Below are 24,439 nucleotides of genomic sequence, written 5' to 3' on the forward strand. Positions count from 1 at the left end.
ACCAGGAAACCTTGACAAGCCACATGTCCAACCCCACCCACAGCGAGAAATGTCCACAAGAAAGAGGAACCACAAAATGCTGGAATATGGAAGGGCCACCTCAAACACAGGTGAAAAGGCAGAGAAATACCCAGCAGGTAAAGGAACAAGATAAATGCTCACCAAACCAAACAAAAGAGGAAGAGATAGGGAATATACTTGATAAAGAATTTCGAATAATGACAGTGAAAATGATCCAGAATCTTGAAAACAAAATGGAGTTACAGATAAATAGCCTGGAGACAAGGATTGAGAAGATGCAAGAAATGTTTAACAGGACCTAGAAGTAATAAAAAAGAGTCAATATATAATGAATAATGCAATAAATGAGCTCAAAAACACTCTGGAGGGAAGCAACAGTAGAATAATGGAGGCAGAAGATAGGATTAGTGAGGTAGAAGATAGAATGGTAGAAATAAATGAAACAGAGAGGAAAAAAGAAAAAAGAATTAAAAGAAAAGAGGACAACCTCAAAGACCTCTGGGACAATGTTAAACGCCCCAACATTCAAATCATAGGAGTCCCAGAAGAAGAAGACAAAAAAAAAAAAAAAAAAAGGGCCATGAGAAAATACTTGAGGAGATAATAGTTGAAAACTTCCCTAAAATGGGGAAGGAAATAGTCACCCAAGTGCAAGAAACCCAGAGTCCCAAACAGGATAAACCCAAGGCAAAACACCCCAAGACACATATTAATCAAATTAACAAAGATCAACCACAAAAAACAAATAGTAAAAGCAGCAAGAGAAAAACAACAAATAACACACAAGGGGATTCCCATAAGGATAACAGCTGATCTTTCAATAGAAACTCTTCAGGCCAGAAGGGAATGGCAAGATATACTTAAAGTGATGAAAGGAAATAACCTACAGTCCAAATTACTGTACCTAACAAGCAAAAGCTGAGAGAATTCAGCACCACCAAACCAACTCTCCAACAAACGCTAAAGGATCTTCTCTAGACAGGAAACACAGAAAGGGTGTATAAACTTGAAGCCAAAACACTAAAGTAAATGGCAACGGGATCATACTTATCAATAATTACCTTAAATGTAAATGGGTTGAATGCCCCAACCAAAAGACAAAGACTGGCTAAATGGATACAAAAACAAGACATCTATATATGTTGTCTACAAGAAACCCACCTCAAAACAAGGGACACATACGACTAATAGTGAAGGGCTGGAAAAAGATATTCCCTGCAAATAGCGCCCAAAAGAAGGCAGGAGGAGCAATACTCATATCAGATAAAATAGGCTTTAAAACAAAGGCTGTGAAAAGAGACAAAGGACACTACATAATGATCAAAAGATCAATCCAAGAAGAAGATACAACAATTATAAATATATATGCACCCAACATCAGTTCAATTCAGTTCAGTCACTCAGTCGTGTCCAATTCTTTGCGACCCCATGAATTACAGCATGCCAGGCATCCCTGTCCATCACTAACTCACGGAGTTCACTCAGACTCACACCCATCGAGTCAGTGATGCCATCCAGCCATCTCATCCTCTGCCGTCCCCTTCTCCTCCTGCCCCCAATCCCTCCCAGCATCAGAGTCTTTTCCAATGAGGACCATGCAATATGTAAGACAAATACTAACAAGTATGAGAGGGGAAATTAATAATAACACAATAACAGTGGGAGACTTTGATACCCAACTCACACCTATGGATAGATTAACTAAACAGAAAATTAACAAGGAAACACAAACTTTAAATGATACAGTAAACCAGTTAGACCTAATTGATATCTGTAGGACATTTCACCCCAAAACAATGAATTTCACCTTTTCTCAAGTGCACATGGAACCTTCTCCAGGATAGATCACATCCTGGACCATAAATCTAGCCTTGGTCAATTCAATTAAATTGAAATCATTCCAAGCATCTTTGCTGACCACAATGAAGTAAGATTAGATGTCAATTATAGGAGAAAAGTAATGCTCAAAATTCTCCAAGCCAGGCTTCAGCAATATGTGAACCATGAACTTCCAGATGTTCAAGCTGGTTTTAGAAAAGGCAGAGGAACCAGAGATCAAATTGCCAACATCCGCTGGATCATGGAAAAAGCAAGACAGTGCCAGAAAAACATCTATTTCTGCTTTATTGACTATGCCAAATCCTTTGACTGTGTGGATCACAACAAACTGGAAAATTCTGAAAGAGATGGGAATACCAGACCACCTGACCTGCCTCTTGAGAAACCTGTATACAGGTCAGGAAGCAAGAGTTAGAACTGGACATGGAACAACAGACTGGTTCCAAACGGGAAAAGGAGTCCGTCAAGGCTGTATATTGTCACCCTGCTTATTTAACTTATATGCAGAGTACATCATGAGAAACGCTGGGCTGGAAGAAAGACAAACTGGAATCAAGAGCCAGGAGAAATATCAATAACCTCAGATATGCAGATGACACCACCCTTATAGCAGAAAGTGAAGACGAACTAAAAAGCCTTTTGATGAAAGTGAAAGAGGAGAGTGAAAAAGTTGGCTTAAAGCTCAACATTCAGAAAACGAAGATCATGGCATCCGGTCCCATTACTTCATGGGAAATAGATGGAGAAACAGTGGAAACAGTGTCAGACTTTATTTTTCTGGGCTCCAAAATCACTGAAGATGGTGATTGCAGCCATGAAATCAAAAGACGCTTACTCCTTGGAAGAAAAGTTATGACCAACCTAGATAGCATATTGAAGAGCAGAGACATGACTTTGCCAACAAAGGTCCATCTAGTCAAGGCTATGGTTTTTCCAGTGGTCATGTATGGATGTGAGAGTTGAACTGTGAAGAAAGCTGAGCGCCAAAGAATTGATGCTTTTGCACTGTGATGTTGGAGAAGACTCTTGGGAGTCTCTTGGACTGCAAGGAGATCCAACCAGTCCATTCTGAAGGAGATCAGCCCTGGGATTTCTTTGGAAGGAAGGATGCTAAAGCTGAAACTCCAGTACTTTGGCCACCTCATGCGAAGAGCTGACTCATTGGAAAAGACTCTGATGCTGGGAGGGACTGGGGGCAGGAGGAGAAGGGGAAGACAGAGGATGAGATGGCTGGATGGCATCACTGACTCGATGGACGTGAGTCTGAGTGAACTCCGGGAGTTGGTGATGGACAGGGAGGCCTGGCATGCTGCAATTCATGGGGTTGCAAAGAACTGAACATGACTGAGTGACTGAACTAAACTGAACAGGAGAAAAACTTAAGAATTCCAACAAATGAAGGCTGAACAACACGCTGCTGAATAACCAACAAATCACGAAGAAATCAAAAAAGAAATCAAAATATACATAGAAACAAATGAAAATGAAAACAGAACAACCCATACCTTTGGGACACTGTAAAAGCAGTGCTAAGGGGAAGGTTCATAGCAATACAGGCTTACCTCAAGAAACGAGAAAAAAGTCAAATAAATAACCGAATTCTACACCTAAAGCAACTAGAAAAGGAAGAAATGAAGAACCCCAGTGTTAGTAGAAGGAAAGAAATCTTAAAAATTAGGGTAGAAATAAATGCAAAAGAAACAAAAGAGACCATAGCAAAAACCAACAAAGCCAAAAGCTGGTTCTTTGAGATGTTAAATAAAATTGACAAACCATTAACCAGACTCATCAAGCAACAAAGGGAGAAAAATCAAATCAACAAAATTAGAAATAAAAATGGAGAGATCACAACAGACAACACAGAAATACAGAAGATCTTAAGAGACTACTATCAGCAACTATATGCCAATAAAATGGACAACTTGGAAGAAATGGACAAATTCTTAGAAAAATACAACTTTCCAAAACTGAACCAGGAAGGAATGGAAAATCTTAACAGACCCATCAGAAGCACGGAAATTGAAACTGTAATTAGAAATCTTCTAGCAAACAAAAGCCCAGGACCAGATGGCTTCACAGCTGAATTCTAGCAAAAAGTTAGAGAAGAGCTAACACCTATCGTACTCAGACTCTTCCAGAAAATTGCAGAGGAAGGTAAACTCATTCTATGAGGCCACCATCACCCTAATACCAAAACCTGACAAAGATGCCACAAAAAAAGAAATCTACAGGCCAATATCACTGATGAACATAGATGCAAAAATCCTTAAAAAATTCTAGCAAACAGAATCCAACAACATATTAAAAAATCATACATCATGACCAAGTGGGCTTTATCCCAGGGATGCAAGGATTCTTCAATATTCACAAACCAATCAGTGTAATACACCACATTCACAAATTGAAAAATAAAAACCATATGATTACCTCAGTAGATGCAGAGAAAGCCTTTGACAAAATTTAACATCCATTTATGATAAAAACCCTCCAGAAAGCAGGAATAGAAGAACCATACCTCAACATAATAAAAGCTATATATGACAAACCCACAGCAAACACTCTCCTCAATAGTGAAAAATTGAAAACATTTCCCCCAAAGTCAGGAACGAGACAAGGGTGCCCACTCTCACCACTACTATTCAACTTAGTTTTGGAAGTTTTGGCCACAGAAATCAGAGCACAAAAAGAAATAAAAGGAATCCAAATTGGAAAAGAAGTAAAGCTCTCACTGTTTGCAGATGACATAATCCTCTACATAGAAAACCCTAAAGACTCCACCAGAAAAGTACTAGTACTAATTAATGAATATAGTAAAGTTGCAGGATATAGAATCAAGACATAGAAATCCCTTGCATTCCTATACACTAACAATGAGAAAATAGAAAGAGAAATTAAGGAAACAATTCCATTCATCATTGCAACGAAACGAATAAAACACTTAGGAATATATCTACCCAAAGAAACAAAAGACCTATATATAGAAAACTATAAAACACTGGTGAAAGAAATCAAAGAAGACACAAATAGATGCAGAAATATACAGTGTTCATGTATTGGAAGAATCAATATAGTGAAAATGAGTATACTAGCCAAAGCAATCTACAGATTCAATGCAATCCCTATCAAGCTACCAACAGTATTTTTCACAGAACTAGATCAAATAATTTCACAATTTGTATGGAAATACAAAAACCTCGAACAGCCAAAGCAATCTTGAGAAAGAAGAATGGAACTGGAGGAATCAACCTGCCTGACTTCAGGCTCTACTACAAAGCCACAGTCATCAAGAAAGTATGGTACTGGCACAAAGACAGAAATATAGATCAATGGAACAAAATAGAAAGCCCAGAGATAAATCCACGCACCTATGGACACCTTATCTTCCACAAAGGAGGCAAGAATATACAATGGAGAAAAGACAATCTCTTTAACAAGTGCTGGGAAAACTGGTCAACGACTTATAAAAAAATGAAACTAGAACACTTTCTAACATCATACACAAAAATAAACTCAAAATGGATTAAAGATCTAAACGTAAGGCCAGAAACTATAAAACTCCTAGAGGAGAACATAGGCAGAACACTCTCCGACAGAAATCACAGCAGGATCCTCTATGACCCACCTCCCAGAATATTGGAAATAAAAGCAAAAATAAACAAATGGGACCTAATTAAAATTAAAAGCTTTTGCACAACAAAGGAAACTATAAGCAAGATGAAAAGACAGCCTTCAGAATGGGAGAAAATAATAAATAGCAAACGAAGCAACTGACAAAGAATTAATCTCAAAAATATACAAGCAACTCCTGCAGCTCAATTCCACAATTCCTGGGTCTGCTCTCTAGGCTCTAAAGTGAACAGAGGGAGAACAAAGGCGGCCAAGCAAAGATTGAACCTTGAGGCCGACAGAACACCTTTTGGGGCTTCCTGGGAGCAGCATCATCTGCAGAAAAGAAAGAGGCCTTGGTCCAGGAGGCTGAGGAAGTCTTGTCACTTTCCTGGGCCTGCCCTTCCCCAGCGCCCCTCCAGGACTGCCCTCACCGAGGGGCTCCTATGTCTTCCACCCCAACCCCCACCCCAGGCCCAGAAGCTTCTTGTTACCTCCTCTTTCCTTCCTGCATCACAGAGTCACCCCAGGCCCTGACATCCCCTGCTCAGGCTCAGGACTGGAGCCAGTGAGGAATCAACCTGCTCCCTTTACTCAGGTCCGGATCCTCCCCAAAAGGGACCTAAAAGACCAGGGAGCAGGTCCCCAGAGGAGGGGCCTTGCTTCCTGACAGCCTTGGGGGACTGCAGGCAAACCTCCTTCCTTTGCTCCCCTCCAGCCTCTGAGCAGCACACAGCTCTCAGGACCACGGTCCCTGCCCCCAGCTCTTCCTGGTCTTGCCCAGCTGAGTGCCTCCACCCCAGCTCAGGCCCACCACCCCCAGGCACCTCTGCTCAAGGCAGGACTGCTTAGTGATGGAGGCTCTGGGTCACCAAGAGGCTGGTGGTGTGTAGGCCACAGGCTGAACCACAACTGCTGCTGCTCCAGGAGCACAGGCCTGGCCTCAGCCCTTCCCCCAGTCTCTCCTGTGGGGCTCCTGCCTCGCCTGCTTGAGCCACGCCACTTCCTGTGAGAACAGGCCTTTTGAGTTGGGTCTGCAAAGGCCTTGCCACCCCTTCCTCCTGGGATGAGAGCCCGGCCCCTCTCATCTTGGGCCCTGGGTGGGTCCCCTCCCCGCTGACACATCATGTGGAGCCCCCATGCTGCTCTCAGCCCCCTGTGAGTCCTGCCCTCACCCTGAGTGCCTGCTGTTCTCACACCACCTACCCTGGGCCCTGCCAGCCAGCAGTCTGTGCTCAGTCAGGGGACTTGGCTAAACCCTTAAGCATCAATAGGCCCTTAGCCTAGTGAAGGCCCCTTCCTTTTCACAATGTCACCTGACAGTGGGGACCTCTCAGAACTCAGGGCTGAGCTTGTCGAGTTCTGCTCTCAGGTGATCTGGGGTCTTATTCACCTGCTCATTTCCAGGATGAGGAGGTTCAGTGAGGGGCAGGGGTTGGCTGGGATTCACCTTCCCCGTCCTCACGCCAGGCCCTGTGCCGCTGCCTTCCCTCTGAATTCTGCCCTCAGTACCTGTTCCTGGAAAGGACTCAGCCCAGGAAGACAGTTATGATGAAAGTGGTGAGGAGCGCAGGGAGGATCCAGGCTTTGGACTTGATGGCTGTGGCCATGGGCTGCATGGTAGAGGGGCCCATGGTTGGTGATGCTGCAAGGAGAGTAAGAGTGAAGCCCTTGTCTAGACCCCAAACTAAGCTGATGCCTCCTCATCCCCATGACTCAGGTACCCCTACTATGCAGACAGTTTACACCCATCAGATGGAGGCCCCTGAGACAGATCCCCAGGCGAGATGGTGGGGAGGGAGGAGCCTAGTCCTCCCAGGGCTCTGACAGCTAATGGGGGAGCAAGGTTTCCAACACAGCCACTCAGTCCTGCTGTGACATCAGAGATGGTGACATGAAAATGGAGTCCTCAGGAGCTGACAGCAGAGGTGGTATTGACAGATTTCCAGAAGGACTGGTGACATTTGAAAAATGATTCTGGAAAGAGGGTACACTGAGAAATCCATGAAATTAAAAAGATGTTTACAGGTTTGGGGTCAGCAAAAATCCATGTTCAATCATCCAAAGGCCTGTGCTGTGAGGAGAGATGTCAGGAAGTGGAAGAGGAAGGATATGACAGAGCATCCCTAGGGCATTGCTCTCCCAGGAACAACTCACTTCCGATGGATCCCTTCCTCAAACAGACAGACAGACACACACAAACACACACACACACACGGGAGTGGGTCCATGCCACCATGAGAGGACGATCACTTTCTCCTCCCTTCTCACTTACCCGTGGTCTTCAACATTTCCTCCCAGCGCACCATGAAAGCCTGCAGCCAGGCCCGACAGTCTCCATGGAGACCGTCTTCAGGAAGTCGGTCACCGCTCTGTCATTCTCCCACTTCTCTTTCATGCATCTGCCTCCAGGGTGATCCACTCTCCAGTGTCCATTCTCCAAATCAAAGTGGAGGCTCATTAGTCCATTCAAGCCAAACTGCCAGGATCCACTGATGTGTCTGTCATCCTCACAGTGACATGCCGTCCTGGCCTGCAGGGTGAGAGTGTCTGCCCCACCATGGGAAAGAAAGAGCTCAGCCTTTGGGCTTGACAGATTCTGTGCCCCATCTGGGTCCACCTCCCCTGGGTCCATGTCACCTGGGCCCAGCTAATCTGGCCCTGGTCTCTCATGCAATAGTTGCTCTTTCCACTGGACAACTAGGGAAGGACCAATATCTAACTGTATTTTCAAGCCCCCAGTCTGCTCCTCCTGTACTTGGACTTTCTACCGTACCTGTGACTCTGTTTTTCTCCAGTGTAAAGTCATGCACTTGGTCCCTGATGTCTCTGAGTATTTCGATCTGTGTTTCCCAGGCCTTTATGGTTTCACTTCTTCCCCCAATGGACTTGTGAATATGATCTTAGCATGACCACAATCATAGGAGAGAAAAACCTCTCCGTCCACCTGACCTAGAAACTCACACCACGGCTGTCCAGGTCTGGGCTGAGGATCGACAGTGAAGTTAAAGGAGAGAGAGTGAGCATCTGTGAAGGCAAACTACAGTGAGGGTGAGGTTGGGAGAAGAAGACCCATAGGCCTCCTCCCCCAGTTCAGTGAGAGCAGAGTAGGGCTGCAGGGCTGGGCTGACTGAGGAGCATGGCCCTGCCTGCTCCCCCACCCCCGCACCAGTTACGCCTGAAGAAGACGAAGCCTCAGTCAGGCAAGAAACGCCACAACCCTGGATATGCCCCATTTCTACTCTGTTCACAAGCTGTGCACGTGGCACTAACAGACACACACGTTTCCCAGGGATGGGCCAGGCTGGCTCAGAAGGAAAGGCCTAAACCCAGAGGACTGTCAGCTTCTCTCTGAGTGTCCTGTGGGAGATGCAGAGGGTGAGGGGGCTGAGAGGAAGCAGATCATAGCCAGTGGGGCTGGGGGTGGGGAGGATGAGCTCAGAACCCAAACCTAGATAAGGGAGAGTTTATAATTACGGGTCATTGGGCTTAGCAAGGTCGGGGAGACATGGTGATCTCCCACTAGGATGGGTCTTGGAGACCTAGAGAAAGGCCTGGCTCACATGGCATGAAAGAGAAAATATAGAACTTCCGAGGCAGGTGGTAGAGGAGGGTATCCAAGGCTCAGAGAAGTGAATCTGCTAGGGCAGACGTGGTGTGAAAGGGCAGGAAAGAGTGCAGTCCACCAGCTCCATGGGAAAGCCTCATGGACTCCATGGAGCCCGAGAGGAAAGCACGGATGAGAAGCATCTCCAAGAGCTCAAGGATGACTTTTGCAGAAGGTCAGGGATGGTGATAGCACATGGTGTTTCTGTGGGCTTCTCTCAGGAACAGGGATGGAGTTTGTGGAAAAATCAGATTCCAGGTGGGGGTGCTCTAGGGCAGCAGAAAAGTAGGTGCAGGGGTCAAAGTGATTAGGGAGTCTCAAGGGCAGCCAGGGCCTGACTGCAGAGAATTTGATGCTGGCTCACAGTACAGGGCGATCCTAAAGGCAAGCAGATGGGCAGGAACCTAGATACAAACTGGACCACTGAAAGAAATAAAGAGAGAAGAACACAAGGCTGGATGATCAGGAAGCCAAAGGCAGCCATCCCTATCAAACACCTGATCCAGGCTCATTTTCTGGATCTGAGCCAATTCTCAGAATTCAGCCACCAAAGGTAGAAGCCGCGTTCTAAAGAGGAGGGCCCTTTCATCACTACACCTAGAGCAAAAGTCCTTTCATTCTTTCCCAAAGAGCCACATGGTTATTTACTGGGGTAAGTGAACCTGCAGAAGCAGAAACTACTCTCACATTCACATTGCACTAGTGTGTTTCTAATGTCAGGCACAGGATCCTTAGCATCATCATGGTCCCCCAAGTGTTGAAGCGATGCTCGGAGTACCAGGCCATCAATGGACAGCAGTCCCAGGTTCTGTTTACAGTGGTTATCACTGGGTCCACAGACCACACAGTGGTCATTCCACATGCCCTGGACTTGTGACTGGCATGGAGACCTGAGTAGCTAGCAAATTACTGTGGGGTGAAGGCTACCATATTAGTGAATTCCAGATTCAAACTTCAGACCCTACCTCCCCATCCACCAATAGTCTGTGTACACAATATCCTGGAGGAAATACAGAGACAAGTACCAGTCTACAGCCTTTCGAGGGCTGCAGGGGTGTGGTCCCTATCCTATCTCCATTTAATACAACTGTGGCCTTAGGTTTCCTGTAATGGTACAGGAGAAATAGTTCAGGCTTCACAGACCCCAGGTCCCTGCTGTAACCTGCTGTCCCAGCACAGAAGCAGTCACAACTGGTGAATGAGGAGCATGGCTGGAGCTGCTTCTTGGGCAGATGACCCAGCAGAACTGGTGATGTCAGAGGTATCTGTGGTCAGAAAGGTGCTACGTGCCATTTTCTACTTGAAGGCTCACAATACAGACCCCGAGTGTTGCACTAGAGAAAGTCACACCACTTAAACGTGCCTCCTGGTATATTCCTGGGGCCTGGCAGAGATGAGGCCTCTGGTCATGGAATGTCAGAGTTGACCATTGTGATGTGTGCTCATCAACCCCTAATCATTAGTTCAGCTAGACCAGCCATCACAGGATAGAGGCGATTATGTGTTTTGGCATAAGCAGGGCCACAGGGAACAAATAAGACCCACCAGCAGCTGGCCTAGATGTGATACTAGAGTTGTTATATGGCCACTGTCCTCTGCTCACACCTGTGGATTCCTCTATGGCACTTTGGACCAAAGAGTCTACTCTGCAGCAAAGGAGAGGAGGGCATTAGCCCATAACTGCTGGACGGTTTTTATTTTCCTAAGAAAAAGTACTGTATGTTGAAGACAAATCACTCTGAAAAGAAAGAAAGAAAGCAAAACTTTAAAGGTGAATCATGTGCATTATCTTGTAGAAGTTAAGAAAATAAAAAGCAGTTGGTAGTAAGAATGTTAGTTCAAATATGTATGTTTAAACAATTTAAAAAACGATTTTGTAAGAATATACCTATACCTCAAAGGCAACTATGTGTAAAAAATTTACACAAACATTTTCAGTTCAACCTAGTAAAAGTGATATTGAGAAAGTATTCCATATCCGTAAGTCTGTCTTAGAAATTTGAGATGCTAAAGCATTTCTAAGGCACATTGTACTGGAAGACAAATCTGCTTCTGTGATGCTCGGTGATGTATGTGACTGGCTGGTTCCAAGTGGGCCTCGACAGGCATCTTCCTCCTGATGCTGGGTGACTGTGAGAGGAGAGTCAGACACAGGCCCCCAGGGCGGCAAGGACCTCTGTGAGACACTGGGCCAGCTGCTGGAACTCCACCTCTCCTCTGGATCGAAGGCCCAGCACAAGCCATCACATACATAGTTCATCAGGACAGTTGATAGTCTGGGCTATTTGGTAACCCTCTTTCAGTTATGCAGCCACATCAAACGGGTAGATGTCCACTTAGGGTGTTTGGCCAGAGTCATAAACACATGGGCTCTTTTAGTAGCAGCATGCTGACTGCTTAGTTGTGGCGTGCAGGATCCAGTTTCCCCCCCAGGGATCGAACCCAGGCCCCTGCATTGGGAGTGTGGAGTCTTAGCCACTGGATCACCGGGGAAGGCTGGAGAACTCATTGTTAACCAGACTTTCAAAAGCTATCCCTCGATCCCATGTTTTTGTTGTTCCCCAGACAGTGAGAGTCCATGGGGAGTAAGACTTGGAGAGGGATTGTCTTTGCTCTTAATTTGAAGTTGTCATCAATGGTAGAGCTCCTGGCTGCCAGGTCTTTGTGGGTGACTTCTTTCTGACCAGGCAGCTCATTCCACAGGCAATCTGAGCAGGCATGTGAACTAGGTTTTGTTGAGAAGTTTCCTGTTGACTATTGGCCTCTACATATTTGCACTGTCATAAAAACAATTTAAGATACCCCCAGTTCATGTAAGGCAGTCCACCATGGGCTTTCCCCCTTCTTTTGTTCACAGATGGGTAATAGGAAGATTTCTGTGATGAAGATCTCATAGCTCACAACTTTCAGGGAGCATCGTTGTCACCTGAATTTCAGAAGCTCGATCTCTAACTGTTTTTACAAATGCTTGTTGCTCTTTATCTGGATCTTTTTCATCTACATAAACCCCATGGAAAGTACACCAAAAGGTACCTGCTTAGAATATATATCTTTTGAGTTCCTCTCTCTGGAAAGATATTTTGATATCATTCACCTTAGCTCTGGCCTCCAAAAGAGCGACACTTCTCAAGTCCTCCTCCTCTACCCACAAGGTCGGATAACTGGAGATGGGAGTTGTACTGTTGGGTGTGTTGCCTCCCACATACTGAGACATCTGGGAACGACTGGGACTGAGACAGCCCTTGGGAACTACTGCTGGCGCTGATGCTATTTTCCAGTTCAATCCTTTGCATATGATGAAGATGCAAAACAGCTAATACTAGTACTGCAAGAAATATAACTCGACAGCAAATCCCTAGGCTGATATAAAACACACGTGCAGACATGGCTGGAGCTGCATGTACAGGATCATAAATGGGTTCTTCTGCTCATCGTTTGGTCCAGTGCTGAAGTTTTCCTTCCTCAGTTTCTGGATGGCAAATTTTCCTTCGTTTCAACTCTAAGACTGTGAAGCTTTTTGAAGTTACTGTCAAGTTATGGTGCATTTAGTGTCATAACTTCAGAATCTAATTTGCCAGGACAGGACAGCTCGAGCCCAAACACTGATACAGTGTGTGGAAGTTCCGGGGGCAGGGGCTGGGGGGGGGGGGGGGGCCGGGCCTGGCCACAGGCAGCCTAGCAAAACCGAGCTGTACCAGTGGCAGCCTGACAATCCCCATCCCAGGGAGACAGCTTTGCACTTCCATCCTGCTGTGTGTGCCTGCCTCCATTGCCCAGGAGAAACTAGGCCACCTGCTGCTATCCACCCGGCCCGAGCCCTTGAAAGACAAATAGCTCCTACCCCGGCCACCCTGCCAGTGTTAACTGATCCTTGATAAAGAGTGCTGGTCCTTCAAGGGCCCAGAGCAGTAGGGAAGGGACCTAATTCCCTTCAGCAATAGTAAGAAGGGACCTGAGAGAAGTAAGGAAGGACCTGCTGGTCCTTCAGTGGCTGAGAGCAGTAGGGAAGGGTTCTATTTCCCTTCAGCAGTAGTAAATATGGACTAGAGAGCAATAGGGAAGGGAGGTACATCTCTTCAGCAGTAGCAAGAAGGGACCAGAGGCAGTAGGGAAGGGATTTGGTGGTCCTTCAAGGGCAGAGAGCAGTAGGGAAGGGACCTACTTCAGTTCATCCATACTACAAAGGGACCAGAAGGAGCTCTGTGTGCAGATCATCAATTCAGTTCAGTCACTCAGTCGTGTCCGAATCATTGCGACCCCTTAAACCACAGCAGGCCATGGCTCCCTGTCCGTCACCAACTCTCGGAGTCCACCCAAACCCATGTACATCGAGTCAGTGATGCCATCCAGCCATCTCATCCTCTGTCGTCCCCTTTCCCTCCTGCCCCCAATCCCTCCCAGCATCAGAGTCTTTTCCAATGAGTCAACTCTTTACAAAAGATTTGGAGTTTCAGCTTTAGCATCAGTCCTTTCAAGGAACACCCAGGACTCATCTACTTTGGAATGGACTGGTTGGCTCTCCTTGCAGTTCAAGGGACTCTCAAGAGTCTTCTCCAAAACCACAGTTCAAAAGCATCAATTCTTCAGTGCTCAGCTTTCTTCACAGTCCAACTCTCACATCCATACATGACCACTGGATAAACCATAGCCTTGACTAGATGGACCTTTGTTGGCAAAGTCATGTCTCTACTTTTGAATATGCTATCTAGGTTGGTCATAATTTTCCTTCCACGGAGTAAGCATCCTTTAATTTCATGGCTGCAGTCACCATCTGCAGTGATTTTGGAGTCCCCCAAAATGAAGTCTGATACTCTTTCCACTGTTTCCCCATCTATTTCCCATGAAGTGATGGGACCAGATGCCATGATCTTCATTTTCTGAATGTTGAGCTTTAAGCCAACTTTTTCACTCTCCTCTTTCACTTTCATCAAGAGGATCTCTAGTTCCTCTTCACTTTCTGCCATAAGGGTGGTGTCATCTGCATATCTGAGGTTATTGATATTTCTCCCGGCAATCTTGATTCCAGCTTGTGCTTCTTCCAGCCCAGCATTTCTCATGATGTACCCTGCATATAAGTTAAATAAGCAGGGTGACAATATACAGCTTCGACATACTCCTTTTTCTATTTGGAACCAGTCTGTTGTTCCATGTCCATTTCTAACTGTTGCTTCCTGACCTGCATACAGATTTCTCAAGAGGTGGGGCAGGTGGTCTGGTATTCCCATCTCTTTCAGAATTTTCCAGTTTCTCGTGATCCACACAGTCAAAGGCTTTGGCATAGTCAAGAAAGAAGAAATAGATGTTTTTCTGGAACTCTCTTGCTTTTTCAATGATCCAGCAGATGTTGGCAGTTTGATCTCTGGTTCCTCTGCCTTTTCTAAAATCAGCTTGAACATCTGGAAGTTCACACTTCATGTATTGCTGAAGCCTGGCTTGGAGAATTTTGAGCATTACTCTACTAGCATGTGAGATGAGTGCAATTGTGCGGCAGTTTGAGCATTCTTTGGCATTTCCTTTCTTTGGGATTGGAATGAAAACGGACCTTTTCCAGTCCTGTGGCCACTGCTGAGTTTTCCAAATTTGCTGGCATATTGAGTGCAGCACTTTCACAGCATCATCTTTCAGGATTTGAAAGAACTCAACTGGAATTGCATCACCTCCATTAGCTTTGTTTGTAGTGATGCTTTCTAAGGCCCACTTGACTTCACATTCCAGGACGCCTGGCTCTAGGTGAGTGATCACTCCATCATGATTATCTTGGTTGTGAAGATCTTTTTTTGTACAGTTCTGTGTATTCTTGACACCTCTTCTTAATATCTTCTGCTTCTGTTAGGTCGATACCATTTCTATACTTTATCGAGCCCATCTTTACATGAAATGTTCCCTTGGTATCTCTCATTTTCTTGAAGAGATCTCTAGTCTATCCCATTCTGTTGTTTTCCTCTATTTCTTTGCGTTGATTGCTGAGGAAGGCTTTCTATTCTCTCTCTCCTTGCTCTTCTTTGGAACTCTGCATTCAGATGCTTATATCTTTCCTTTTCTTTTCACTTCTCTTCTTTTCACAGCTATTTATAAGGTCTCCTCAGATAGCCATTTTGCGTTTTTGCAATTCTTTTCCATGGGGATGGTCTTGATCCCGGTCTCCTCTACAATGTCACAAACTTTTGTCCATAGTTCATCAGGCACTCTATTTATCAGATCTAGGCCCTTAAATCTATTTCTCACTTCCACTGTATAATCATAAGGGATTTCATTTAGGTCATACCTGAATGGTCTAGTGATTTCCCCTACTTTCTTCAATTTCAGTCTGAATTTGGTAATAAGGAGTTCATGATCTGAGCCTCAGTCAGCTCCCGGTCTTATTTTTGCTGACTGTATAGAGCTTCTCCATCTTTGGCTGCAAAGAATATAATCAATCTGATTTCACTGTTGACTGCCTGTGATGCCCATGTATAGAGTCTTCTCTTGTGTTGTTGGAAGAGGGTGTTTGCTATGACCAGTGTGTTCTCTTGGCAAAACTATATTAGCCTTTGCCCTGCTTCATTCCGTACTCCAAGGCCAAATTATCCTGTAAATCCAGGTGTTTCTTGACTTCCTACTTTTGCATTCCAGTCCTCCATAATGAAAAGGACATCATTTTGGGGTGTTAGTTCTAAAAGGTCTTGTAGGTCTCCATAGAACCGTCCACCTTGCGGTTCTTCAGCATTACTGGTTGGGGCATAGGCTTGCATTACCGTGATATTGAATGGTTTGCCTTGGAAATGAACAGAGATCATTCTGTCATTTTTGATATTACATCGAAGTACTGCATTTCGGACTCTTGTTGACCATGATGGCTACTCCATTTCTTCTAAGGGATTCCTGCCCACAGCAGTAGATATAATGGTCATCTGAGTTAATTCACCCATTCCAGTCTATCTTAGTTCACTGATTCCTAGAATGTCGATATTCACTCTTGTCACCTCCTGTTTGACCACTTCCAATTTGCCTTGATTCATGGACCTGACATTCCAGGTTCCTATGCAATATTGCTCTTTAAAGCATCAAACCTTGCTTCTATCACCAGTCCCATCCACAACTGGGTGTTGTTTCTGCTTTGGCTCCATCCCTTCATTCTTTCTGGAGTTATTTCTCCACTGATCTCCAGTAGCATATTGGGCACCTACCAACCTGGGGAGTTCATCTTTCATTGTCCTGTCTTTTTGCCTTTTCATACTGTTCATGGGGATCTCAAGGCAAGAATATTGAAGTGGCTTGCCATTCCCTTCTCCAGTGGACCACATTCTGTCACACCTCTCCACCATGACCCGCCCATCTTGGGTGGCCCCACACAGCATGGCTTGGTTTCACTGAGTTAGTTGAGGCTGTGATCCATGTGATCAGATTGGCTAGTTGTCTGTGATTGTGGTTTCCGTCTGTCTGACCTCAGATGCCCTCTCTTAGTGCCTATCGTTTCACTTGGGTTTCTCTTACCTTGGACGCGGGGTATCTCTTCACAGCTGCTCCAGCAAAGCACAGCCGTTGCTCCTTACCTTGGACGTGGGGTACCTCCTCTCAACTATTTAATCAATAAAAATTGATAAGAGGCCAGATGAGAAATTCAGGCTAGGTTTTATTGGTGTTCCTGTAACTAGGGTCCGGCTGCTTCCCGCTCAAAAGCCATTAAAGAGGTCATGTTGATGGAAAGGAAAGTTTGCCTTGTTTTGGATGCCAGCAATGGTAGAGGGGAAGGGGGTAGGGGATTTCCATGGTGGATCAGTGGTAAAGAATCTGCCCAGAATCCACCCGTCAATGCAGGAGGTGTGGGTTCAATCCCTGCCTCAGAAAGATATCTTGCAGAAGGAAATAGCAACCCATCCCAGTATTCTTGCCTGGAAAATCCCATGGACAGAGGAGTCTGACAGGCTACAGTCCATGGGGTCACAAAGAGTCACACACTTAGCAACTAAACAACAAATGGAGGTGAGAGGGGGTGTAGGAAGGATGGACATCTGTCCAAATGCTGACTCCCTCCAACTGACAATCAGTGGGCAAGAACTTTTATAGACAGAGGGAGGGGGCTGCATGCAGAAACAGCACAGTCAGCTCTGACAGTCATCTCCAAATTGGTCATGGATGGTCTGACCAGAGTCCTCTTGATTGTTTCAAGTACAATTAATCTTTGGTTCCATGGTTGGCTTGTTCTCATCTCCTTGAGGAGAATTCTTGGAATTGTGGCAGCTTATATCATGGATACAGTCTGGTCATCATGTAGCTAATTTCTTCCAACTGGTGGGAATTGACGTATCTATAAGACAGCTCACAGGATAGAGCTCAGAATAATATCAACAGCCCTTGAGAAGGACCTCAAAGTCTTTGACTATGCTTAATGACTACATTATTCTTATTTTGTCTCCTTTGACTATTTCCTTAGTTTCTTCATTTTCTCACTTCTCTGATTAAGCTTAGTGTGTGGCTAAAGCTTTTCCACGGACAAAAGGCAGGCTGAGGACATGGTGGGGCAAGAACCATAGGGTCCTGCTCTGTTTCTTTGGAATTCTTGCTACAGTTTGAGGGAAGGGAAACAAGTTCCCTCGCTCGATCCCAAAGGGGACAAGCTGGTCCCTTATGTGGGCTGAGGGTGGGGCGTATCCCTGGGTGAGGCAGGAGGGGTGGCTTAGGCGGTCTGCCCACCCCATTGGTGGTGCTGTGTGTCGGCTTATACTCACTACTTTGCTTTTGCTCCCAACACCTCAGTACTGGCAGTTGGGGCTTGATCATTTTGTATCTTGTTGCTCATAATTGTCCCAACTGTGCCTGCATGCAGCACTTTTTCTCCCTTTATAGTGTCTTTGCATTTTGATGCTTGATGAGACCTTAGTCCAGGTCCCAGCCTGTCTCAGGTGTGACAGAAGCAGGAGGGGAAGAGGGAATTCTGGCTTGGAATCCCCGGTCATAAACTTTCCCACAGTCTATTCTCAACACCCAGAAAATGACTTCTCAGAATAACTGAACCCCCTTCCACCTGATTTCATCAATCTGGTTAATTGGAAGAACTGCTATATGGAGTTAATTTCACAGTGTGTAGTGAATTAACTTCTCATCCAGACATCTAAAAATGGTTCTGGCTACATGCCATCCTTGTGAGATGAATTGAGGAAAGAGTCACTGAACTCAATTACTGTGCTCCATGGTTCAGAGGAAGAGTGTGGTTGACACAGAGAGAGATCCTGGCCACACTGTGTGAGGAGATGATCAACAGGGGCAGCTGCTGTCTCCGTGCCTGCCAAGTTCCTACTTCTCAGCAAGAGTCCAATAAATATTTATTGAATGAATACATGTTCAGTAACTGCTTATTTTCTAGTGTTAATGAAAATGCTATCAGTCAGGGATCATCAATAGATGGTAAAATTATGGGCTGAAATATTTTCAGGGAACAGGATATTCCTGTTTTATGATAGAGGAATATTACAATAAACCTATTATTATTACGGTTTTATAGTAGAGAAATATCCCTCCATTCTAACACAGAAATGAAGTTTCAATCCACAATTTTTTTTGTCTGTGCAAATATCAGAATCAAACTCACCTTTTATTTTTATCATTATCATCATCGTGATCACTTGCTAGTCTGTATCTTATTAACATTCTGGAGATGTTGGTTTGACCTCCTTTATCCTGACTATTGAGGACTTTTTCTTCCTTAGGTGAGTTGCTGTGTGGTTTCCACTGCCTTTTATTTTGAGAAGTCTGACCAGGATGACCTTAATATCTCTTTTAGCTGGACTAAACTTGAGATGAAACTTGAGCTCATCCAGGCTCTAGGCCTCTGACTTCCCTTTTCTTAGAACATTTTATTTCAAAATCTTGTTGTCACTTTTTCTCTTACCAGTTTTACAACTCAGGACTGTTTTCTCAAAGCCCTGGGCGCCATCTCTTTCTTTCTTTCTCTTAAGGTGACTTACTAAGGCCATTGCTTACTTAGATGCGCCAGCACACTCTGTGACCACGCCCACCCAGATGAAAGGGAGAGTGAGAAACTAAGACAAGCTACACACCTGGTGGAAATGGAATCAGTGAAGGATATTAACTTCCCAGTCTATGTGACATGAGCTTTCCCACTGTGTATTATCTAATAAGCTATAACTTTCTTTGCTGCTGTTGCTGCTGTTTAGTCCCTAAGTCATGTCCAACTCTTTGAGACTTCATGGACTGTAGCCAGCTAGGCTCCTATGTCCAAGGGATTTCCCAGGGAAGAATATTGGAGTGGCATTTGTTTACAGATTTTTGTTTTTGATTTCCCTGGGTCTATGTATCTGCGTTCAGGCTTTCTCCAGCTGCAGCTAGCAGGGGCTCCTCTCTAGTGGCGGCGTTTGGGCTTCTCACTGAGGTGGCTTCTCTTGCTGTGGATCACTGGCCTTAGGCATGTGGGGTTCAGTAGTCACGGTATTGGGTTCGGCAGTTATGGCCTGCAGGCTCTAGAGTGTGGGCCTTGAGCACCATCTCTTTGAATCTGAAGTATTAAAAGAAATAGTGCTGGCATCTCCCAGTCTCTGTAGGAGGGTAGGAGCCTATATTTGGCTCCCAAGTAGCTCAGCTGGTAAAGAATCCACCTGCAAGGCAGGGGACCCTTATTCGATTCCTGGGTTTTGGAGATCCCCTGGAGAAGGGATAGACTACCCACTTCAGTATTCTTGGGCTTCCCTTGTGGATTAGATGGTAAAAGAATCCACCTGCAATGTGAGAGACCCAGGTTCAATCCTTGGGTTGGGAAGATCCCTTGGAGGAGGGCCTGGCAACTCACTCCAGTATTCTTGCCTGGAGAATCCCTGTGGACAGAGGAGCCTGGAGGGCTATAGTACGTGGAGTCGCAAAGAGTCAGACAGGACTGAGCGACTAGGCACAGCACAGCACAGGAGCCTATACTAGTCAGCTAGTCCTGCCATACAGAGGACCACAGACTGGATGGCTTACACAACAAACACAGGTTTTTCTACAGTTCTGTAGGGAGGAAGTCCAAGATCATGGTGCTGGAGGGTTTGTATCTTCAAAAGATCAATGTATCTTATTTCTTGATGCATTTCAAACTTGAAGACAATACAACATTTGCCTCAAACACTTCATCATGTAGTTCAGTAATGAATGGTCTTTTCTGCCTTTGAATCTGTACTCTGTTTCTCCATGTCACCTTGAACTTCCAATTTAATGAATATTGCTGCATTTTGTTTAATGGACTGTATTAATTTTTTAGTTTTAATATTTAAAGGTTAAGGTTTAAAATTTAGTTTCTCCGCATAGAAATTAAGATGCATCATTTTTATTTTCTGGCTGTGCCATGAGGCATGTAGGGTCTTGTTCCTTAACCATGGATCAAACTCCTACCCCTAGCAGTCTAAGCATGGAGTGTTTACCACTGGACCACCAGGGAAGCCCCCCGATCCATCATTTTAATATATATATATATATATATATATATGTTTTAATATATATTTATAATATAGATATTATAAATATATTTTATATTTACCTTTTATCTCAGTAAGAGATAAATGATCACTAAAAGGAGCCTCCCCAACTGCATAAATAGTACAAATTGAGGAGCTCTGGTCCATGGATGGAAATGAAGAAAGAACATATGATAAAAAATAGACATTAGGAATCAAGACAGCCTTTCATTACCATCCCTTTTGGTTGTTGTGGTTAGAGTTAGTCCTGTTCAGAATGATCATCTCCAATACATTTTTAGGGGATATATCAACCAGACTCCCCTCTAATTCTCGGAAAACGATAAGGACCTCAGTTCCAGAATTCTCCCAGAGGACTCATGAATGTGATGTTAGCAAGACCACAGTCATAGGAGAGAAAAACCTCTCCGTCCACCTGGCCTTGAACCTCACACCATGGCTGTCCAGGTCTGGGCGAGGACTGATGGTGAAATTATAGGAAAGAGAGTGAGCATGTGTGAAGGCAAAACAGTGAGGGTGAGGTTGGGAGAAAAAGACCCATAGGCCTCTTCCCCCAGTTATGTGAGAGCGGAGTAGGGCTGCAGGGCTGGCTGACAGAGCAGGACGGCCCTGTCTGCGCCCCCTACCCCAAACACACCCTAGTTACTGGCTGAGGAAGAGGAGGCAGCCTTGATCAGGCAAAATACCCACACAGCTCTGGATGTGCCTATCTCCACTCTGTTCAAAAGCTCCACACCTAGCATGAACTGACACAATTTTTTCCAGAGGTGGGCCAGGCCAGCTCAGAAGGAGAGGCCTAAACACAGAGGACTGTGAGGATGTCTCCGAGTGTCCTGAGGAGAGATGGGGAGCCTTTGGGGGCTGCTCCTGAGGAAGCAGGATCACAGTGGGGAAGGATGAGCACAGAACCCAAAGCTGGAGAAAGAAGAGTTTATAATTACAGGTCACTGGGCTTAGCAAGGCCAAGGAGATGCTGCTAATCTTCAACTAGGATGGGTCTTGGAAGCCTGGAGAAAGGCCTGGCCCACACAGCATGAGAGAAAGTCCAGAACTTCCGAGGCAGGTGGTAGAGGAGGGGATCCAAGGCTCCGAGAAGTGAATCTGCCAGGGTGGACACGGTACGAAAGGTCAGGAAAGTGTGTAGTCCATTAGCTCCATGGGAAAGCCTGATGGACTCCACGGAGCCTGAGAGGAAAGCACGGATAAGAAACATGTCCAACAGTGCAAGTGAGATCTGCCAGGACTTGAACCCTGGGATCTGTGGACCTTTGCTCGAGTGCTTGCACCTGGACAATAATCTCCTCCAGCAACAAAATACAAAGAAATTATAAGGGACTGAAAATAACTGTATGCATTCCAATTTGGGGTTAATTATGAATGAAAAGATAAAATACCCAACTGGAAAAGCAGGGTACGGGGTATGATCCCTGCACAGGGCACTGCCACGACGGTGGGCAGGCCACCTAAGCCATCCCTCAGGTCCTAACCCTTGGCCTGCCCCTACCCTCACCCCATATAAGGGGCCAGCCTGCTGCCCCTGCCTCCATGAAGGGAATGAGCAAGGAGACCTGTTGCTGGTGCTCGCGCCCTCACACTGCAGCATGTGTCCCAGGGAAGCCTCGCCTGAATTTCTTATCTGGCCTCTTATCCACTTCTATTGATTAAGGTTCTGTTCCTGCCCTCCAAGACTCTATTTCCCCAGTCCTGTGTATGTTCTGGCAGCTCTTTGGTGGGGTTAATGGTGACCTCCACCAAGAAGACTTATGCCATACCCATGTCTGCAGCACCCAGCCATACCCAAGTCTGCCGAACCCAGAGCCCTTGCCCCTGTGGCGTCACTGACTCAATGGGCATGAGTTTGAGTAAACACTGGGAGTTGGTGATGGACAGAGAGGCCTGGCGTGCTGCGGTCCATGGGGTCACAAAGAGTCGGACACAACTGAGTGACTGAATGAACTGAACTGAATGAACTGATTGATTCAGGAGGCCAAGAAGCCTTGTTGCTAACATACTCTGGCAACCACGAAGGGCTACTGTCCCCTTTCCGCCAGAGCGTCTGGGCATCTCTGTGACCTCGGGGTGCAACTTCCCGGTGGTGACAAGTGGCCGCGTGAACCTCAGCTCAGAGTCACCAGTTTGGTTGGTGTGCCTTCCTGGTCCCTGGGGGCCTCAGGGAGCTCATTCAGGCATCCCGCTCCCCTCATCCTTTGTCCTTTTTGCTACTCTATTATCTCTCCACTTCTCCTCTCTCTGTCTTATCATTCTGAGAGAGTGGACCTCGGCAAGGACAGCATCACTCCTCTCAACTTAGGAGACAAAGCTCCCTCTGGCTGTCAATGGCTCACTTTGATGGGTGACTAGCTGGTGGGAGAGACCCACCTCATACCCTGCAGGTCTTGGTGCAGCAGGTTCTGCCTCAGAGGAGATTTGTGAGAATGATAGAGGTTCAAACCTCTTATTAGGTAGTGGTTGGACGTCTGATCATACCGATATTCTCACTTCTATTTTCCTGCCACCAAGAGAAGTCCCGTTGGGAACTCAGTGAACGGGCAGATTTCTCTATATGCTGGTTTATGCATGCGTGAGAATCCCACCTCTGAGCTGCAGGCCCACAGCCGATGTACAAGGGGCTGGTTTCTGGGCTTGATCACCCCAGTGGGCAGTGGACAGGGTGCTCCCTCCCTCACTGGCCCTTTCTGGAAGCCTGCAGGTTGGTGCCTGAATAAATAGACACCCGCAGGTGCAGGGGCTGAAAAGGCAATGGTGCCCTTCTGTTTCTCAGTCTTTTCTGTCCCTCCTCCTCTTTGCTCCCCCTTGATCCTCATACCTACACTCCTGTTCTTTTGCATTCAAGAGGCTCCCTGCTGGGTCACCTTTTTCACCGCCACTTGTTTGTTTTGTGTTCCCACCTCAGGCTTGAGGTTCCCACTGGCCCCCTTGTGGAAGGGCCAGTTGAGAGATGAGTTGGGCTGGGCTGGACAAAGTGCCCCAGAGGCCACTTCCCAGTAAGACCCTCTCTTTGTCTCTTGCCTGTTAATTTTCTGTAATTGGGAGGTTCTCTCAGTCAGTGAATTTAAAAGCATCTTTGTTTTATGTACTTTTGTGTGTCTAATTGCTTGTGCAAAGCTCTGCTACAATTGTGGGCATGGGTTACTTGTTGTTCAGTCACTCAGTCATGTCTGACTCTTTGCGACCCCATGGACTGCAGCAAACAGGCTTCCTTGTCCTTCACCATCTCCTGGAGCTTGCTCACACTCATGTCCATTGAATCAGTGATGCCATCCAACCATCACGTCCCCTGTCATCGCCTTCTCCTCCTGCCTTCAATCTTTCCCAGCATCTTTCCCAGGTCTTCTCCAATGAGTCATCTCTTCGCATCAGGTGGCCAATGTATTGGAGCTTCAACTTCAGCATCAGTCCTTACAATGAATATTCAGGACTGATTCCTTTAGGATTGACTGGTTTGATTTCCTTGCTGTCCAAGGGACTCTCAAGAGTCTTCTCCAACACCACAGCTCAAAAGCATCAGTTCTTCAGTTCTCAGCCTTCTTATGGTCCAACTCTCACATCCATGCATGACTACTGAAAAAACCATAGCTTTGACTATAGGGACTTTTGTTGGGAAATTGATGTCTCTGCTTTTTAATATGCTGTCTAGGTTTATCATAGCTTTTCTTCCAAGGAGCAAGCATCTTTTAATTTCATGGCTGCATTCAGTGTTCACAATCATTTTGGAAGGCTTTAAAAACAAAACAAACAAAAAAGGGAGCTTCCATTTCTCCCTTCCAAAATGTAAGTCTTTCGCCTGGGTTCTCAGGAACCATCTGATCCATCTGTGGCCCCCCAGAGTGAGGGGAAAAAAATAGCATTTTAAAAACTGAAGCAGTAAAACAAGGAGATCTCTGGTTCTGTCTTTACATGG

General features: G+C 45.6%; 2 pseudogenes; both read right to left on the reverse strand.

Moving 5' to 3' along the window:
• Positions 1 to 7,674: 7,674 nt before the first annotated feature.
• LOC101116714 (UL16-binding protein 3-like) lies at positions 7,675 to 9,935 on the reverse strand (annotated as a pseudogene).
• A 1,198-nt stretch (positions 9,936 to 11,133) lies between these two features.
• Positions 11,134 to 12,843, reverse strand: LOC101118768 (tyrosine-protein kinase RYK-like; annotated as a pseudogene).
• Between the last annotated feature and the right edge of the window lie 11,596 nt (positions 12,844 to 24,439).

This window comes from Ovis aries, chromosome 8 (genome assembly GCF_016772045.2).
Source record: "Ovis aries strain OAR_USU_Benz2616 breed Rambouillet chromosome 8, ARS-UI_Ramb_v3.0, whole genome shotgun sequence".
Taxonomy (NCBI): domain Eukaryota; kingdom Metazoa; phylum Chordata; class Mammalia; order Artiodactyla; family Bovidae; genus Ovis; species Ovis aries.